The sequence below is a fragment of the Notamacropus eugenii genome, chromosome 1, assembly GCF_028372415.1.
Source record: "Notamacropus eugenii isolate mMacEug1 chromosome 1, mMacEug1.pri_v2, whole genome shotgun sequence".
Lineage (NCBI taxonomy): Eukaryota > Metazoa > Chordata > Mammalia > Diprotodontia > Macropodidae > Notamacropus > Notamacropus eugenii.
This window is the reverse complement of record NC_092872.1, coordinates 752790300-752811677: the sequence shown is the minus strand read 5'-3', so window position 1 is coordinate 752811677 and position 21378 is coordinate 752790300.

The following is a 21378-nucleotide window of genomic DNA, read 5'->3' as shown; positions in this document are numbered from 1 at the left end:
GTAAATGGAAGAGATTTGGTGAGTTTGGTGAGTTTGGAGAATTGGTGAGAAAGTCATGTGATGCACAAATCTTCAGCAGTAAATGACCATTGCTTTTGCTGTTTCCAACTGCATTCCTCCATAGAACTTTCTGCCAAGTCTGGTAGTCTGAGCCTACTCTAGCATTAATGTCACCCAGAATTATTTGCTTGTCCTTTCTTGGCACATTGATGATAGGAATCTCTAGATCTTCATAAAATTTCGCTTTGACCTCATTTGGGTTTGTCATAGTGGGAGCATAGGAACTGATGATGGTGGCATGGCGTTTTCCTGCAAGTGCCAATTGCATTGTCATGAGTTTGTCATTCACTCCTTTTGGCAGTCATACCAGCTTGCTGACTAGATTAATTTTCACTGCAAATTCCATGCCAGCTTCATGGTGCTCCTGTTCACTGCAACAACTCCAGAAAAAGTGTGCATCCATCTACAATTTCAGTAAGCTGGCCTTCATTTTCCACCCTTGTTTCACTCAGGGCTGCTATTTGGACGCTATACCTGTTAACTTCTCTTGCAACAAGAGCAGATTGTCTTTCACATCAACTGGATTTGTGTTGTCTACAAGTGTGCACAAATTCCATATGCCGATGGTGAGTGGAATCATTTTTACAGATGTTTGTGCACATTTTGTACATGTTTTGGTGTTTTGACCACATAGTGAGATTCTCACCTGCTGTGGTGAATCAGGCCATGGTTGGGTAAGCAGACAATGTTTGGGCACCTCTTCCTCACACCAGGAGTTCAGCAACACAATCCTTAAAAGGGTGCTCAGACACTGAGGTGGTTGCTGAGTTCCACTGATGCTTCTAGTGAGAAAGGACCCTATGGCCTGGGCCACTTGTGTGCAGTATTGTGAATACAGCTCCCAGTGTATCCATTCCTGCTGCTTTATCACTTGCCTGTCGACACAGGACTTTGAGGTATACTAGTAAAATGGTATGTGTGATGTCTTTTGATTAATGTGTGAATTGAATTTAAGTGGGGCAGAGTTGCATGAAGTTGTCAGCCTCACTTTCTCCTCCAGAGTCATCATAGTCCAGTGGCAGGACAGAGTCATATTTGCAATGGCTCAGGATGCAATGGATGAACTTGTTGTCTTTGGTTTCTAACCAGGCTCTAAGCACTCCACATTACTTGCTTTAGCTGCCTTCATGGCCATTGGAACAAATTGTTCTCATCGACCAATTCCACCAGAGGAAGTCTTCACATGCTTGGGGTAAACATTTCTTTAACTCACCAATGGGTTTGAGACCCCTTGGTTACTCTCAAACTGGTTTGGTCTATCTGCCAAAACAATTTACCATGGTGTGGTCACTGCACATTCTGCAGCTTCTTGGAGCTAGAGGTGAGAGTTGGGTGGAACAGGTGAAGACCAAAGGTGGGAAGAGCCCTGAAAAGTGCTCAGCAGCCATCACATCAAAGGTGATGGTACTCCCTGAATACACCCTACACCCCAGGAAATAGGATAGTAAAACACTGGACATCAGTCTCTGCTTCTTGCATTAAGCTGTTGTTGTTTTTGTTGATATGTATTTGTCCTTCCTTCTCAAAGAGGAGTATGACATCAAGATGATTACATGCCTTGTAGTTTACTTTAAGTGAGGGAGGGCTATGCAATGGTATTCTCTGGCTACTTTAGTCCAAGATCTTATCAGATTTTCACTTTGAGTGAGATACACCCGTGCAACGAATAGGCCTCTTTAAGTAGTTACTCAAGGGATAGCCCCTTTAATAAAAATGGAAAAAAAAAAAAAAACAACAACAACAACTGGAAGTTTCAGTGACACGTGTAACTACTTAAAGAAGGCAATTCATTGCTAAGGTGTATTTCATTCAAAGTGAGAATCTGATAAGACCTTAGCCTAAAATGGCCAGGGTCTCCCAGTGCATCCTGGACCATCTCCAGTCATTCTGATGAATATCTGGCCACTGGTCCCAGATGACTTTGGAGAAGAAAGTGAGGTTGGTTACCTTGTACAGCCCTCCCATTAAGTTATTTGGATAGTGGAAATCTGATAGGAAGAGGTTAGCTCTCTAGCAACCTCACCTTCTTTTCCTTCTGAAGAAGGGCAAACACTTGGCAGAGCCTCATCAGCTGAAAACCCCTGTACATCCCCAGGGCAAAAGTTATGCTCATCATTGCATCTGTATGTCTCTCTCTTGTCTAGGGATTCTGTGTGTAGGGAGGACCCTGGGGACAGGTGGATCCCCCAAGAATGGGAGCAGAAGCAAGTCAATTGTTTCTCATGAAGACTAGTGTTTCTATAGCACTTTTAAGGCTGCAAAGCCATTGATAGATATGACATCATTTAAGTGTTGCATATACAGATGGGAAAAACAAGTACAGAATTTTAACTGACTTGCCCAAGGGTCATAAAACTACCATCTGTGGCTGGAATTGAAACTCTTCTAGTCTCTCATGTATCTGCTTCCTACATTTCTGTGGAAGGATTTTTTAAATGACTATATAGCTAAATAAATGGAGAGAAAATAAATAAATATGTAAATTAATGCCTGAAGAAATAAAGGAATAAAGAAATTACTTAGTAACAGTAAATTACTAAGCAGATATACAAATAAGTAAGTAGATACATTAGTAAAGAAATTGAGTAAGCAGATGGTAGATAGATAAGAGAGGACTGAATGAATGAATGAATGAATGAATGAATGAATGAACAGCTCCAGCCTATACCTAATACGTATTATAAAATTAAATGTCAATATGAGCCTAGCGTCCTTTGCATAGAAATTTGTTAAGATTCATACACGAATTGTATTAACATTACATATTATCAGATTTTCAGGAAACAACTCCAAGTGAGATTGATGTGCGGTATGAATTTTCATGGTCTTTCTAACCTGAAATGCAGTCCTTGTCATTGTATAGCAAGGATCTGAGTCACAGGTTACACAAACATAAACAACAACAAAAAATTATAATTACCACCATGACTGGCAGCAGGAGCACCACCATCACCATCACTACCAAATGGCATCTGCTATAAATGTCAAGATGCTGGAAGATCTTGAGTTGCATTGGACTCAAGAGATGCTTTCAAGGAGGCAGTAGATTGCATAGCAGAGAGTGCTAGATTTGGAGTTAGAGGACCTGAAATAAAACCTCTTCTCATTTCCTACCTAGTTTGACGTGGACAGGAAAAACCATTTGTTTTTAAAGTTTCAGAATTCTCAATTGAAAAAGTGAGGGGTTAGATGGAGCACTGAATATGAGTAGAGACAGACTTGGGATAAAACTGCAACTTAGACACTCAGTAGTTATGTTACCTTGGGCATGTCTGTCTCAATTTCCTCACTTGAAAATATGAACTACTTGATTGAAATGACCTTTAATACCGTTTCAGCCATTAAGTCCGTGGTCATAATCTTAGAACTCACTCAATTAAACCATTTAAATTTTTATTAAGAAATTGAGGAACAGGGGGCGGAGCCAAGATGGCAGAGTGAAAGCAACGACTCACCTAAGGATACCTCTGAAAGGAGAATCTGACCAAACTTTGGAGGTGCAGAATCCAGTGGGTGACAGACTTTGACAGACTCGGAGCCCAGGTCAGACTGGAAGGTCCACGGGAAGGATCTGTTCCGCGGGGTTGAGCCCCCAGCACACAGCTCAGCGTGGTCAGCGTAGCGGGGCGGAAAGGACCTGAGAAGACTGAGAGAGGCGGGCGGAAGCAGCGGAGCAGGAGACAAGCCAAACCAAGCCTGTGAGAGCCGCTGAGCGCCAGATAGCAGCACAGCAGCCCTTGAAACATTCAGCCTGAAGACTAAACTTCAGTAAGTCACCTACTTGAACTTCCGGGAGCCAGGATGACGGAGTGATGAGTAAATGCTCTCTCCTTCCCGCTGATGACCGTGAAAGAACCATAAAATATTTCCCCAGAAAAATCCTGGATCAGCGGGAACAGGAGAAGGGGGCAAATAGTCTCATAACACCAGAGGCTAGGAAAATAGCAAAGGAATATTCTTCCTACTGTGGCGGAGGTGATCTGGAAGGACAGAGGACCCAGGGCAGAGAAAATTCACAGTGAGACACAGGCAAGCCTCAGCGCCTGGAGAGGACCCCAGGAGGGGTGGGAACACGCAATAGCATCTAGGCGTGCCTCAGCCCTCCAGGGGAAAAGGGAAGACAATAGGGAAGCAGGGATCACCATCCCCTGACCTTGCCTTTGCCTCAGTTCATCTGAGGAGATCTCCTGTGACCACACCACTCCTCCCACACACTTAACAAGCTAACCCCAGGGTTGATCTGGGAAACAAAAAACAAAAACCTGATTTAGTTTTTTCACACATCAGCTCAACACAAAGTTCTGTACCTTCTGACTGAAAGAACCAGAAGCTACAACACTCAGCCAACATCATAAATAGGAAAAAGCAGACCAAAAGTGAAAAAACCATAGAATCTTTCTTTGGGCATAAGGACCAAAACACAAACACCAAAGAGGTCAGAGCTGAGACTGTACTTCCATCTGAAACTTCAGAAGGGACTATGAACCTCTCGCAAGCACAACTAGCTTTCCTGGAACAGCTGAAGAAGGAAATAGAAGAAAAACTGGCCAACGATTTTAAAATTATGAAAAAAGAATTCACTGATGAGAACATCACTTTGAAAAGGAAAATTGAACGAATGGAAAAGAAAGTTCAAAAATTAACTGGAGAAAATAATTCCTTAAAAGGAAGAGTTAATCAAATGGAAAAGGAAACCTAAAACCTAATTGGGAAAATTGATGAAATGGAAAAGGAAACACAAAACCTAACTGGGAAAATTGGTCGAATGGAAAAGGAAGTACAAAAATTAAACGGAGAAAATAGTTCCTTAAAGGGAAAAATTGGTCAGATGGAAAAGGAGATGCAAAAGTTAACTGAAGAAAACAATACAATGAAGATTAGAATTGGGCAAGTAGAAACTAATGACTCAATGAGGCAGCAAGAATCAGTCAAACAAAATCTAAAGAATGAAAAGATAGAAGAAAATGTAAAATATTTAATTGGAAAAACAACTGACCTGGAAAATAGATCCAGGAGAGAAAATTTAAGAATTATTGGCCTGCCAGAAACCCATGATGAAGAAAAGAGTCTGGACAATATCTTCCAGGAAATCATCAAGGAAAACTGCCCAGAAGTACTAGACTCAGAGGGCAAAATAGTCATCGAAAGAATCCACCGTTCCCTTCCTGAAAGGGATCCCAAACTCAAAACCCCAAGAAATATCGTTGCCAAATTCCAGAGCTATCAAGTGAAGGAGAAAATACTACAAGCAGCCAGAAAGAAACAATTCAAATATCAAGGACATACAGTCAGGATCACACAGAACCTTGCAGCTTCTACATTAAAAGATCGAAAGAATGGGAACCCAATATTCCATAAGGCAAAGGAGTTGGGTCTTCAACCAAGGATCCACTACCCAGCAAAGTTTAGCATAACATTTCAGGCAAGGAGAAAGTCGTTCAACGAAATAAGGGTTTTCCAGAGCTTCCTGACCAAAACGCCAGAACTCAATAGACAATTTGATCTTCAAATGCAGGACTCAAGAGAATCATAAAAAGGTAAACAGGGGCGAAAAAACAAAAACAAAAACTTGTTACTCAATTAGGGCAAACTGTTTATCACCCTATAAGGGAAGATGATACCTGTTAATCTTGAGAACTGTGCAGCTATAATGATAAAAGGGATATACATAGAGGGAACGGGTGTAAAGTAAATGATGTCATGTCAAAAATATGATTTAAGTATGAGAAGGGATTGTAATAGGAGGTGTGAAAAGGGGGAAGCAGAAAATGGCAAATTACATCACAGGAAGAAGTACAAAACTATAGTAGAGGGAAGGAGGGGAGGGAGATGAGCATTGTTTGAGATGCACTCTCATCTGATTTGTTCAAAGGAGGGAACAATAATCTTAAGCAGATAATCCTAACTAGCTCTATAGATAGTAGGAGGGGAAGGGGGAAGAAAGGGGAGGGAGGCTAAAAGGGAGGGAAGAAGCAAAAAGAGTAAACGGGAGTAAAAGGGAGGGGGGCTAAAAGAAGGAGGGGAAGGCTGCAGGAGGAGGGGGTGAAAAGTGAATACTATTGAGGAGGAGAAGGGAGACGGGAGAACTAAAAGCACAAATGGTGGGAAAGAGGATGGAGGGAAATACACAGCTTGTAATCATAACTGTGAATGTGAATGGAATGAACTCTCCCATAAAACGGAGACGGATAGCAGAATGGATTAAAAGCCATAATCCAACAATATGCTGCTTACAAGAAACACATTTGAAACGGGGGGATACAACTAGGATAAAGGTCAAAGGATGGAGCAGAATATATTGTGCTTCAGCTCATGTAAGAAAGAGAGGAGTAGCAATCCTAATCTCAGACAAAGCAAAAGCAGAAATAGATCTAATCAAAGGGGATAAGGATGGATACTATATCCTGCTAACAGGCACCATAGACAATGAAGCAATATCATTACTAAACATGTATGCTCCAAGTGGTATAGCATCCAGATTCTTACAGAAGAGGTTGGGGGAGTTGAAGGAAGAAATTGACAGCAAAACTATACTAGTGGGGGACCTCAACCTCCCCCTCTCTGAACTCGATAAATCTAACCTCAAAATAAACAAGAAAGATGTGAAGGAGGTAAATAAAACTCTGGATAAGGTAGATATGATAGATCTTTGGAGAAAAGTGAATGGGAATAGAAACGAATATACCTTTTTCTCAGGGGTACATGGAACATTTACAAAAATTGACCATGTACTGGGACATAAAAATCTCACAATCCAGTGCAGAAAGGTAGAGATAATCAATGCATCCTTCTCAGATCATAATGCAATAACAATTACATGTAATAAAAGGCCATGGAAAGATAAACCAAAAATCAATTGGACACTAAATAATCTAATCCTAAAGAAGGGTTGGGTTAAAGAATAAATCATAGAAACAATCAACAATTTCATTCAAGAGAATGACAACAGTTAGACAACATACCAAATCTTATGGGATACTGCAAAAACAGTTATTAGGGGAAGTTTTATATCTTTGAATGCTTACATAAATAAAATAGAGAAAGAGGAGATCAATGACTTAGGCTTGCAGTTGAAAAAGCTAGAAAAAGAACAAACTGAAAATCCCCAAGTAAATACCAAATTAAAAATACTGAAAACCAAAGGAAAGATTAATAAAATTGAAATTAAGAAAACTATTGAATTAATAAATAAAACCAATAGTTGGTTTTATGAAAAAACTAATAAAATTGATAAACCTTTGGTCAATCTGATTAAAAAAAAGAAAGAAGAAAATCAAATTGCTAATATTAAAAATGAAAGGGGTGAACTCACCTCCAATGAGGAAGAAATTAAAACAATAATTAGAAACTACTTTGTCCACCTTTATGGCCACAAATTCGATAATCTAAACGAGGTGGATGAATATTTTAAAAAATACAAATTGCCCAGATTAACAGAAGAGGAAGTTGAATACTTAAACAACCCCATCTCAGAAAAAGAAATTGAACAAGCCATCAATGAACTCCCTAAGAAAAAATCTGCAAGGCCAGATGGATTCACAAGTGAATTCTATCAAACATTTAAAGAACAGTTAATTCCAATACTATATAGACTAATTTTGAAAATTGGGGAAGAAGGAGTCCTCCCAAATTCTTTCTATGATACAAATATGGTTTTGATACCCAAACCAGGAAGAGACAAAACAGAGAAAGAAAATTATAGACCAATTTCCCTAATGAATATAGATGCAAAATTTTAAATAAGCTTTTAGCAAAACGAATACAGCATCTTTTCACGAGATTAATACATTATGATCAGGTAGGATTCATACCAGGATTACAGGGCTGGTTCAATATTAGGAAAACTATTAGCATTATCGATCACATCAACAACAAAGCTAACAAAAACCACATGATTACCTCAATAGATACAGAAAAAGCTTTTGACAAAATACAACACCCATCCCTACTAAAAACACTGGAGAATGTAGGAATAAAGGGATCTTTCCATAAAATAATAAGCAGTATCTATCTAAAACCTTCAGCAAGCATTATATGCAATGGGGATAAGCTATATGCATTCCCAATAAGATCAGGGGTGAAACAAGGATGTCCATTATCACCACTATTATTCAATAAAAATGTTAGCTCTAGCAATTAGACAAGATAAAGATATTAAAGGAATAAGAATAGCCAAAGAAAAAACTAAGTTATCACTCTTTGCAGATGATATGATGAATTACTTAGAGAATCCCAGAGATTCAAGAAAAAAATTACTTGAAATAATAAACAATTTTGGCAAAGCTGCAGGTTACAAAATAAACCCACAGAAATCTTCTGCATTCCTATATATTAGCAAAAAAGTCCAACAGCAAGAGATAGAAAGAGAAATCCCATTTAAAGCTAGGGTAGACAGTATAAAATCCTTAGGAGTCTACCTGCCAAAACAAACCCAGGGATTATATGAACACAATTACAAGATTCTTTTTGCACAAGTAAAGTCAGATTTAAGTAAGTGGAAAAACATTAGTTGCTCATGGGTAGGGTGTGCTAATATAATAAAAATGACAATTCTACCTAAATTAATTTACTTATTTAGTGTCATACCAATTAAACTATCAGACAATTATTTTCTAGAGCTGGATAAAATAATATCAAAATTCATTTGGAAAAACAAAAGGTCCAGAATATCAAAGGGACTAATGAAAAGAAATGCTTGGTAAGGTGGCCTAGTGCTACCAGACCTCAAATTGTACTATAAAGCAGCAATTATCAAAACCACTTGGTATTGGTTAAGAAACAGAGAGGTAGACAAGTGGAATAGACTTGGCCCTCAAGACACAGTAGGCAAGGAATACAGTAACCTTCTGTTTGATAAACCCAAGGACCCCAGCTTTTGGGATAAGAATTCACTGTTTGACAAAAATTGCTGGGAAAACTGGATAACAGTGTGGCAGAAATTAGGCATAGACCCATACCTGACACCGTACACAAGAATAAAGTCCAAATGGGTACATGATTTAGGTATAAAGATTGATACCATGAATAAAGAGAAGCAAGGAACAGTGTATTTATCAGATTTATGGAGAAGGGAAGAATTTTTTACTAAAGAAGAGAAAGCATTATGAAATGCAAAATGGATAATTTTGATTACATTAAACTGAGAAGTTTTTGCACAACCAAACCCAATGCAACCAAAATCCGGAGGGATGTAGTAAATTGGGAAAGATTTTTTATAGCTAAGCTTGGGGATAAAGGCCTCATTTCTAGAATATATAGAGAACTGACTCGAATATGTAATCATACAAGTTATTCCCCAATTGATAAATGGTCAAAGGATATGAACAGGCAATTTTCAGAAGAAGAAATTAAAGATATCTATAATCATATGAAAAAATGCTCTAAATCACTATTGATTAGAGAGATGCAAATCAAAACAACTCTGAGGTACCACATCACACCTATAAGATTGGCAAACATGACAGAACAAGAAAATGATAAATGCTGGAGAGGATGTGGGAGAGTTGGAACACTAATTCATTGTTGGTGGAGCTGCGAGCGCATCCAACCATTCTGGAGAGCAATTTGGAACTATGCCCAAAGGGCTACAAAAATGTGCATACCCTTTGACCCAGCAATATCGCTACTAGGACTGTATCCCCAAGAGATCATAAAAATGGGAAAAGGTCCCACATGTACAAAAATATTTATAGCAGCACTCTTTGTAGTTGCCAAAAACTGGAAGTCAAGGGGATGTCCATCAATTGGGGAATGGCTGAATAAATTATGGTATATGAATGTAATGGAGTCTTATTGTGCCATAAGAAATGATGAACAAGAAGACTTCCGAGAGGCCTGGAAGGCCTTATATGACCTGATGCTGAGTGAAAGGAGCAGAACCAGGAGAACTTTGTGCACAGCAACGACCACAGTGTGCGAGAGTTTTTTCTGGTATACTTGGAATTTCGTAATAAAGCAAGAACTTCTTAAAAAAAAAAATCCCAGTGGTGGTTCTCTAAGGCAAAATGCCTTCCACACTCAGAGAAAGAAATATGGAAGTCATTTGCAGAATGTAGCAGATCATGTTTGTGTATGTGTATGTTTTTGTGTATCATGTTTTGATTTGTTATATGATTTCTTCCATTTATTTTAGTCCGACTACATAACATGACTATAGTGAAAATGTACTCAGTAGGAAAGTATATGTAGAACCTATACAGAATTGTATGCAGTCGTGGGGAGGGAGGACGGTAGCGGGGGGTCGGTGTGGGTTGGATAAAATCTCAATTGTATGGCAGTGATTGTTAAACATTAAAAAATAATTTAAAAAAATTCACTTGAAAGGGGTAGAATGGTCTGGATTCTGATCGTTATATTATGATACATGTGGACGATAAATATATACTTATATTATACATTTGACTGGTGATGATAAAGATATTTAGCCAATTTAAACAATCATGGAGGAATTTTTTAAAAAATTGAGGAACACAGACATCAAATGCCACATAAGTGACCATAGTTTGCTCTTATAAGCAGAATGGCTACGAAATTAAACTGAGGTTAACTTGAGTTAAATCTCAAGATATGTCTACCAAGAATATACCTTGAATGTCAGAATTAAGGTCTTATCCTCTCATTGTTAAGATGATATCAGTTGTGGTTCAATAACTGATTGGCAGTAACTTTTAGAAACTCCTTACTGGTTACTAGAGTTCTCTAAAAGAAATAAATATATGGTAATCCACAACCACTTGATGGCCAATATGGGTCACAAAATTTCAGTCTGTAGCAGAATATCTATACAGAGCTCTGAGCATGATCAATTTGTGAGAGAGAATGGTGGCCCCTAATTAATTGTATCCAAGACCTCCCTCATGGTCAAGGAGCCAGAAATTAAGGATCTGAGGGATTTTATAGACTTTGGGGAGTGCTTTGAGAGTTCTTCTAGAAATTGGGAAATTTCTTTAGAAGTGGGGAAACTCTAATGATTGGCTAATCTTCAAAAGCAGAATTCTTATGATTGGTGAAGGGCAATATCCATAAATCTCCACCATGTTGTCATTAAGACTTTGATAGGTCATCAGTTACAGGCCATTAACTGCAATTTATCTCAATAAGGATTTTCCAAAAGTTCTAATACCCATTGAACAATACATCAGGGCCTTCCATACATCACAAGACCCTGTCAGCAAGATCTTGGACCTTCCATAAGCTATCTGAACATCTCAGCAGGAGTTTGTTCAGCAGCCTTCTGGGTTTCAAGAATACAATGATGGGAATCCTTAGGAAGTTTATTTCAGACAGTACACTTAGAAGTGGGGGAAGAGTACTATTAATAAATCCTTATAAGAGTCCTTATTATACATTATGAATATCTGATAAATCCTATCCACTCAATGTAATCGTCGATACATGATAGATTAATTAAATGTAATCTAAATAACTTATTCTTATAATATTTAATAAATCGAGATGAATCAACAACTCAGGACAGAATTTCTTGGTAGTTAGCAATCAAATTATTAATTAGGCTAGATGATAATCAGTTAATTTATGGTTAGTAGATTCTCACAGTAATGAAAGACAAAACCATGGAGATCATTAAATGATTAAATACTTTTGAAAAAGGAAGTGCCCCTGACAGGTGAAAATCAACTCATTGATGAATAATTAGTGAAGAGGTAGATGTAGCATTGAGGAGGCATGATTATACATATATAAGGTGATGTGATATGATATGTCGTTATATTACATCATCATCATTATCATCATCATGATCAAAATATCATGTGACATGGGAGACACTGGCACAGGACCACTTGGCCTGGCATGCCCACATCAGAGAAGGTGCTTGTTCTATGAGCAAAGCAAAATTGAAACAGCCCAAAGGAAATCTATGATGTGCAAATTTAGAGCATTCACGCCAAATGTTCACCAGGACTATCTGTGCCCAATCTGTGGTAGAGCAATTCAAGCTCCTGTTGATCTTATCAGCAAAGTCAGACAAATTGGAACTTGACTTTATTATAGTGATGTCATTTTGGTCCTCTTTGACAATGGACAACAACCAACCAATAATCGAAATAAAAACAAAATCTTCATCAAATTGCTGGATGCGCTTCTGTTCATTTTCACTTAATTTTCCGACAATTGAGTTTTATTTCCTTGTCTGAAGTATACATTCACCTCTCTTTTACTAATATTTTTGCTCTTGGTTCTGTCCCCTGGGGCCAAACAAAAAGAGAAAAAAAATTATTCACAATACCTCTTTAAATACTCAAACTGAAACCTGGGAAAGATTTTAGCTAAAAAAGGTCAAGGTCTTCCACTAGATCGGGGCCATCTCCAGTCATCCTGATCTACATGTTGCTGCATGAAGATGACTCAGGAGGAAAGAATGAGACTTATGACTTTCCACAGCTCTTTCCTATTTAAAGGCAGTTCACTTGCAAGTCATGACATCACCTTCCTGATGTCACGGTACTCTTCCAGAATGAAGGACAGTGAATGAAATTCTCCTTAATAGGATAAGTATCCTATTGTGTCCATGCTTGCTATGGTGTCTAAATGTATGAAATAATTCAAAGGTGATTTTTTAAATCACTTTTTGAGTGAATATTCCAAGAAACCTGGTACCAAGGACCTTGTTCTGGGTTCTGCAATAAGCTGTGATTTGTGTCTCCAGATGTTTCCTCTTAGAAGTCACATCAAAGAGGATATAGCTCATGCATGCTGATTTTTCCTTTCTCCTCAGCTTCTGAAACTCTGAAATGTCTGTGATCTCCTGTCCTGAATGGATATATCTGTATGCACAAGATGCAAAAAAAAAAAAATAGTAAAATTAAGATATTTGGGTAATATAAAGAGATGGCCACCCCACCACATTTGAAATTGTTTTTCCTCTTTGTAGAATGAGTTTTGCTTTCTATCATGCTCAGAAAAGTTTCACTTTATAATCTAGGTTGGAAATGCTCATATCTTTGCTGTGGTTAATGCTCACAGAAGTTGGGCAATGATTTCACATCCCCATTCTGTTTGTCTTTTTATACGGCATCTGTTTTTATAATTGAGTTTAAGAAATAGAGACCATTCCTCTAAGAGATACCCTAGTGTAAACTCTTGTAGCATAAATGAAAAGAAAACCAATCTTGATTTGTGATCAGCCCAAGGCAATGGAGGAAGCAGTTCATTAAGAAGTAAACAATCATAACCCTAGGGTTGGCATGTACCTCAGAGGCTGTCTAGGGCCATCTAAGACTGGGGGAAAAAGTAAAATCCTCTACCTGAATATTTTATATGAAGGAAAACTCTCTCCTATAGAGACAGCTCTTTTCACTTTGGGAAGAGCCCAAATTATAAGGAAGATTTGCTGTTGCTGTTGCTATTTTTCCTGGTTTAGTTTAGTTTTGTTTTGTTTCTGGGTCTTAAGTATACATCTCTTCCACTAATATAATTACTTCTGTTTCTGCCTATGATTCTGCCCTGGTTCTGGTTCTATCTCTGGGAGCCAAATAGAAAAAGACAAATTCTATGGCATAATAACCTTTCAGTACGAGAACATGGCTACGCACTCCCCAACACAACCAAATTCTTGAGTTTTTCAAGTTAAAATTCTCAATTTCTCCAAACAATTCTTATAATATAAGAACAATTAGTAATGGGAAAATTCTTGGGAGCATGACTCCTACTCCATTTTTGGCAATATCTTTATTATTATCTCAACCGTGCTATCAATCTATTTAGTAAAAGTTTTAAATACCTATTGTGTGTCAGAAGCGGTTCTAGTTGCAGGGAATGGAAAGATAAAAAGGAGAATTGTCTAGACTTTCAAGGACTTTACTTCAAAAGGCAACCCGTTATAACCTTCTAGCTTTCTAAAATTTGCATTTATATGTGAAGAATGGGGTAACAGATTACTCCTCCCTATCTGGATAAAATCAAAGCCAAGTTTAGTTGTTTTTTTTTTTTTTCTTCAGAAGACAATATTGTATTGTGTGTTATTTTGTTTTATTTTCTTTATTTGTTGATATTTTGCACCAATTCATTTTAAATCTCCAATCCTTTGGGAATGATGGCATTCCTCACTATTTATTCCAGAATAAAACGGACCAGCAGTGAGTCACATGACTGACTGTGGAAGAAGCATTCTTTTCTTAGTAAGGATGAACTTCCCTAATATCAAACAAATTTATCTGACAAAATGGGTGTTGCACCTCTCCTGGTCTTTATTTAAGATTCTGAGATCAGAATACACAATATAAATTACGAGATGGATGATTAAACATTAGTCAGTCAATAAGTGTTTATAAAGTTCCTACTATGTGCTAAGCACATACAAATTAAACAAAAATTAAAGAAATGAAATCATGAATAAATGAATAAATGAATAAATAACTGAATGGAGAAAACATACAAATAACAATATAAGCAAGATATGTGAAGTAATATTTCAGAGGAAGACAATAAAATTACAGATAACAAGTAAAGACTTTTTTTTCAGAATATAGGAACTTAATGTGAAAAAAGCCAGGGAAGTCAGGAGGCAGAGATGAAGAGGGAGAGAGTACAGTCAGTGAAAGTGTTTGATGTGAGGAAATTCAGTGTTTTTCTAAGGAAGAACAAGGAGGACAGCGTCATTTAATTAAAGAATGTGTGTGGGGGGAGTGAGGGGGTTAAGGTATTAGAAGTCTGGAAAGGTATGTGGGGGTAAAATGATGTGGGGGTATAAAAGCCAAACCGATGATTTTATATTTAATTGTGGAGATGACAAGGAACCACTTGGAATTTATTGAATATGGGATGCCATGAGCTTTAAGAAGATCACTTTGACATCTGAGAGGAGCATTTGACTGGGTAGAGGCTCAAGTTAGGACCTTTGCTCCTTACCCCAAAAGAATTTGGGTCCCATTTGTCTATGGACCCTGGAAAACCCCAGCTTGAAGTCTCCTTGAATTTCTCAACTTGATCTCGTGTTTGCCTGAGTCTATAATGCTTTCAACTGGCCTTTCATTATTGCTATACCCAGTTCTTTGTTACCCTTAACCTAGGCAGATAGGTGGTACAGTAGATAGAGCACCAGCGTAGGAGTCAGGAGGACTTGAGTTCATATCTTACCTCAGACACTTGACACTCACTAGCTGTGAGACCTTGGGCAAGTCACTTAACCCCAATTGTCTCATCCTGGGTCATCTCCAGTTATCCTGATGAATATCTGGTCACTGAATTCAGATGGCTCTGGAGGAGAAATGAGGCTGGTGACCTGCACAACCCTCCCTCACTCAAAACGAAGTCAAATGCAAGTCATGTCATCATTTCTCTGATGGCATGGTCTCTTTTGACAGGGAAGGATGAGCACACAAACACACTTAGCCTAACCCAGCCCTTCCTGCTCTGTCACCTTCAGATTGCCTCTGGCTGCTTCCCACCTTTTATCCCATCTAGACCTCATTCTCCCTTGGCCACATGGTCCAGGTCCCTAGTATCCTGTTTCCTTCTCAAGATCTTCCCTAGACCCCTTCTCCTATCACCTCAGACTACTTGGCCACTCCTATATCCCCCTCCCACAGTCTTTCTGTATATGAGATCCATCTTATTTCCATGAAAATGCTCAGATTCAATCGGACCTGCTTGCTGATACAAGAATCACAACGCCTTAAGCGTCTGGCCAATATGGCAAATCATTAACAAACATAGCTTTTCTTTGGCTGAAAGAAGGCTTGGGTTGAATTAATTAAAGCAGGACCTGTGCATCACTATTTTGGAGTACCAGCACCCTTAAACTTCAACAGATGTATTGTAGTGAAGAGAGACCTATGACTGGCAGAGGGGGCAGGGAGAAGGGGACAGTCAGTAGGATCTTGAAATAGTCTGAATGTGAGGTGTTAAGGGTCAGGGAGTATCAGTGTCCAAGAAAAGAAAGATGTATATTTGAGAGATTAATATGACAGAGAAAGTAAAATCAAGAGGCTTTGACAATTGATTAAATTTGAGTAATGAGAGAGTGAGTAGTTTAAACAGGTTTCTCATCCCTGGCTAGGATACATAGGGATACATAGAGAGTCTGGTTGTCTGAGAGGATGGTGCTTACCAAATTAGTAATAGGGAAATTCAGAGGAAAAGAAGATTTGAGTGGCAAAATAGTGAGGTGGATTGTATTTAAGACGTCTACGGGAAATTCACTTGGTAATGTCTAATGCCATTGGAGATTTGAGTCTGATCATCAGGAGAGAAATTAGCGATAGATACCAACATGTGAGAATTGGCAACATTCAGATGATAAGTGAATCTATTGGGGTGCTTGGGTACATGTGCTTGGGCACCAATTCTAAAATCACCTTTCTCTTTAAAAATTACACTTCCCCCTAGCCTCAAAACACTACCTGAGCAACTAGTGTTATCTCCCTTCCTGCTATAGTAGCCAGCTGCTCCTATAGAACTCATTAATCTGAACCAGCGGTGTACTGTCTGAATGGGTCATAATGACATTTACTACTCACTGACCAATCATATGTATCCTAGACTTAGACATATGTACACTCCCTTACATTTATCTTGTCTAGCAAGACATCGATGAGAGCAACCTGGTATTTCTAAGCCAGCCCTGACCATTAGTTGACTTAGTGACATTTCAGGCCTAAAGCTACACCTCCAAGCAGCCCCCCCCACCTTTGGCTATTTCCCAATGAATTTTGGGTAAAATATCTGTGCAGTAGATATCAAAAATCCATGTTCCTTTAAAAGCTGACCACTCCTTAATCACTCCCTAATCCCACCCCAAAACACCTAGTTTGCATATTTGTCACATATTTCCTATAGAATACCCTATATAAACTTTTCCTGTACTCCTTTAAGGTTGCAGGTTTCCCAAGAACTCTTGCTTCCTGAAAAGTGTAATAAATCATTACCTTCACCTTAATAATGCTTGAGTCCATGAGTTCTTCTCCATGGGACCTGCCCCTGGTACCCTGGTCTTTGTGGGGGTCTCACACACCCTCTTTTAGCCTTCTTCAAATCCATGGCTGCTGATGAGATCACCACAGGAAAAACTATAAAGGAAAAAGAGAAAAAATAAAAGTCCTGGGAAATGCTTAAAGACACATAATTTTATACAAAAACTCACCATTCTCTTGTTCTCTTATCATCTACCATGAGCACAAGGAAGTAGAGGTCATCCGATTTTACCTTTAGCTTGCATGTGACAAATACCTGGATGGTAGAACTAATAATATTAGGTTGAGGTTGCATTAAGAAAATTTTGAGATTGAAAAATGTCCCAGTAGTTTGAGAGCTATTCCAAGCAGGAATGGGCTGCTTCAGGAAATCATGGATTTACCTGCATTGGAGACCAGCAAGCCAAGGCTAACTGAGGTGATTCTTCCACTCCCTCTCACCATGAGAGTCTGTGTTTCTGAAACTTAGTCTGCTTCTCTCTGTATTGATAACTCACCATGATTGCTTTTGATTACATTCTTGCTGTAGGGCTTATATTAAAGCATCTCTCAGAGTTAGGGTTAGTGTTCCTTTAACTCTATTATGAAAACAGATTCCCTATGAGCAACAAAGAAAACTGTGAGATAAAATCACTGTCCTTAGTATTATTTTTAGGAAATTATATTCTCACTTTATACAAAAACACACATTTTGCTGAATCTGTGTCTTTGTACTATATTGAGATAAACAGCTCACACTCGTTCAATCAAGCCATCTCTTTTTACCTCTGACTCCTGTTTCTGACAGAATCTCTCTCTCTCTCTCTCTCTCTCTCTCTCTCTCTCTCTCTCTCTCTCTCTCTCTCTCAGATATTTCTCCCTATGTCTTTCTGTCCATTGCTGTCTTTTCCCGTGCTTGTATCTGTCTCTGACTTTCACTTGCAAAATCATCTACTTATTCAGTGAAATTCAGCCACCTATTAAGATATTATGGTGCAATAGATAGCTAGACATGAAGTCGGAGCTCTGGGATCAAATCTCTCTTCAGACACTAGTTACTTATGTGACTCTGAGAAAGTCATGTAAGTTCTCTCATCCTCAATTTCCTCATTTCTAAAATGGAGTAAGGAAACCCACATGAAAGGCTGTGTGTGTGTGTGTGTGTGTGTGCGTGTGTGCGTTTGTGCGTGTGTGTGTGTGTGTGTGTGTGTGTGTGTGAAACAAAGGAAGGAATTCTGTTTCCACAGGATTAAAACTCCTCTCAGCTTTGAGTGATAGCTAATTGGAACTGTGTGGTAGACGAACTAGGCTACTGATCAGCTTGTCACAGCTTGTACCTATGCTTAACGTGCTGTTTGAGGGGGAATCTATCAGGGAGGAGAATATGAAGTTGGCAGGTTCAGAAGGTTGCATGTAGCCAATGTAGATGAGGGGGATGAAATTAGAATAATTATAAAAAAAAGATTTCTGTAACTATCTTAAGGTGTGCTTACCCCTGTCCCTTTTTACAGATTATTAAAGGCCAAGTCAACAGTAGAAATTACATGAAATGAAAATCATTTTTTTTCTAAGTTCACTCATCGTCAGGTGAGATTCTTGGTAATATGGTTATTTCTAACAATTGGGGGGCAGCATAAAAAGCACTCCATATGTCTGAGCAACTGTGCTGTCCATTTGGAAGGGGCCCATTCTTTAGGAATGTAAAACAAATATAAAATAAAATGAAAACTTTCCTGGCTTCATGAGTACAGTTTTTGTTAGAGTAAGCATGCTTTTTACATGTATGACTCAAATGAGATACTCTTACATAAATCATTTTCTAAGTCTTAAGTTTCTATATTCTCATTCACATTATTGTTATTGTTTTAGTGGGTTCTATGAATCATTGCAGCTAGGTGACTCAGTGGAAAGAACACTGAGCCTGGAGTCAGGAAGACCTGAGTCCCAATCCAGCCTCAAACACTCACTAGCTGTGTGACCCTGGGCAAATCATTTAAAATGTTTGCCAAATCTTCTAGAGAAAGGGACATCAAACCACTCCAGTATCTTTGCCAAGAAAACCCCTTTTTGGGGTCACTAAGAGTCTTGAGAATTTATTGAACAATAATGATGGATCATGGCATGAGTATTCCAATTTGCTGGCTGAGAGGAGTCATTTGTATCCTAAATTTGTCCCTGGAATAGAGAACTTAACAGATAAACAAATCAGTCTCTGAAAATGTATTAAATCCCTATTCTAAAGAATGCACCCTTCCAAAGGCTTATGTAAAGGCTTGAAAGTGACCTCATGTTCTCAAAGGCTATGCCAAAAAAGCCTAGGTTCCTCATTTTCTGTCAAGCTAGAAAGGATTCAGACACAGTTCAACCTAAAGTCTTTCTGCTTGGTTAATAATAATAATAATAATAGCGTGGTTAAATTGTGAGTTACTTAAGAGCAGAGAACATCTTTTGTTGCTTTATGTGTTTGCAGTCCTTAGCATACTTGTGACATAGTAGGGGATTGGTTTGTGTTTATTGACTGACATAGACAAATTACTTTAAGCCTTAGCACTGTTTTACGCAGATAATCCCAGTTGGTCTTTGCAACAAACCTCAGATTTAAGAACTAAAATTATTGTAAATTCATTTTATGGATAGGACACTGATTTGGAGAGTCTCAGTGGAAGCCAGCATGGTGCTGTGGAAAACATGTGGAGTTTGAAGTCATGGTACCTTATTTTATATTCCTGCTTTGCCAGAGTTTGACCTTGCCCAATCAAGCAGTAGTCAGTCAATCAATAAACATTTCTTAAGTGCCTTCTGTGCCATTGCCTGTACTAAGCTCTTGGTATAAAAATAAAAGAAGTCAAAGGCAGTCCCTGCCTTCAAGGAGTTGGCAGTCTGATGGTGGAGACAATAAGCAAATAGTATGTACATAAAGCTACAAACAGCATAAACAGAAAATAATTAACAGAGGGAAGACACTAGAATTAAAAACGACTGAGAGAGGGGATTTTATTTGGTCCTTGAAGGAATCAGGGAAGCCTGGAGGCTTTGATGAGGAAGGATAGCACTCCAGGGATGGGGCTGGGGACCAGTCAGAGGAAATGCCTGGAGTCTAAAGAGGGACTGTATTTGTGTGTGTGTGTGTGTGTGTGTGTGTGTGTGTGTGTGTGTGTGTGTGTGTGTAGTAAACCAGAGTCCAATGTCACTGGAATGAAGACTATGTGCTGAGTATTATAAAATAAAGGAGACTTGAATGGTAGCATGAGGCTAGGTTCTGAAGGGCTTTGTATGTCAAACAGCAGATTCAATCAAGGCTTCAGCATTGCAATATCTAGCTGATAGTTTGCCAGCCTTAAGCTTCCCCCACTTCCTATCCATTCTCAATTCAGTCACCAAAATGACCTTTTTAAAGCTCACGTCACCTCCTCCAAATTCAACAAACTCTAGTGTATCCCCATTGTTTCAAATACAGAATCTTCATGTTTGTAGGCAGGGAGTAAGGCAGCAGAAGATGGGGAGAAATTGGAGATAAAGGATAGAGTGGTAATGATAGAGTAGGCAGTCTTTGGGGCATATAGGATGGAATAGGATTACTTATGCAATTACTGAGATTAGCCTTGGTAAGGAATAAAGCCGCCTGTTCACAACAGACAGGATGCAGGAGGAGAGAGTGGCAGAAGGAATCTCAGCAACATGACATGAGAAAGAGGGGAGAAGAGGGAGCTCAAGGCAAATGGTCTTAACTCTTTTCTGTAAAGTGTGAGGTGAGGTTCTTGACTGAGAAGGTGTTAGGAGGTGGAGCCATGGCAGATTTTAGGAGAGATGAAAAGGCTGAAAGAATGCCTTTATTGAAAGAGAGATATTGAGTTAATAAGGTAGGTACAGGAGAATTACCTAGCATCAGTGAGAGACCAATTGAAATTGTATAACAAAAAACAAAGTATAGTAATATAACAAACTACAACTTGAACAACCGCATGATTTTCTCCACCTTCTTTCAGCAGCCCATGTGTAAACATTAAGGTGGCAGATGGTGGGAAGTGATTTGAATCTTAGGCTTGGCAGGACATAATCCATGCCATGATACGGGCAAGGGACTCCAGAGAATAGGGCAAAATAGACGTGGATTGCTTCACCAAGCAGTCAACATGGGGAACTAGGAGAGCGTGGCTAGTGCTGGAGAAAATAGCCTGGAAGAGAGTTGAAGAGGTTAAGTATTGAATACCGTGGAGTGGATAAGAAGTATGATTTTCTAAGGGAAAGAATAAAGAGACATAGAAAGTGAACAGATTAATGGAAGATATGAGGATTTTAGGAATTCTTAAATATATAGTTGGTGCATCTATGACTGATGGAAAGTTTAAAGATAGAGTCATATTTGTGTGTGACAGGTGGGATGGAAGAGTAGATCATGGAAAATGAT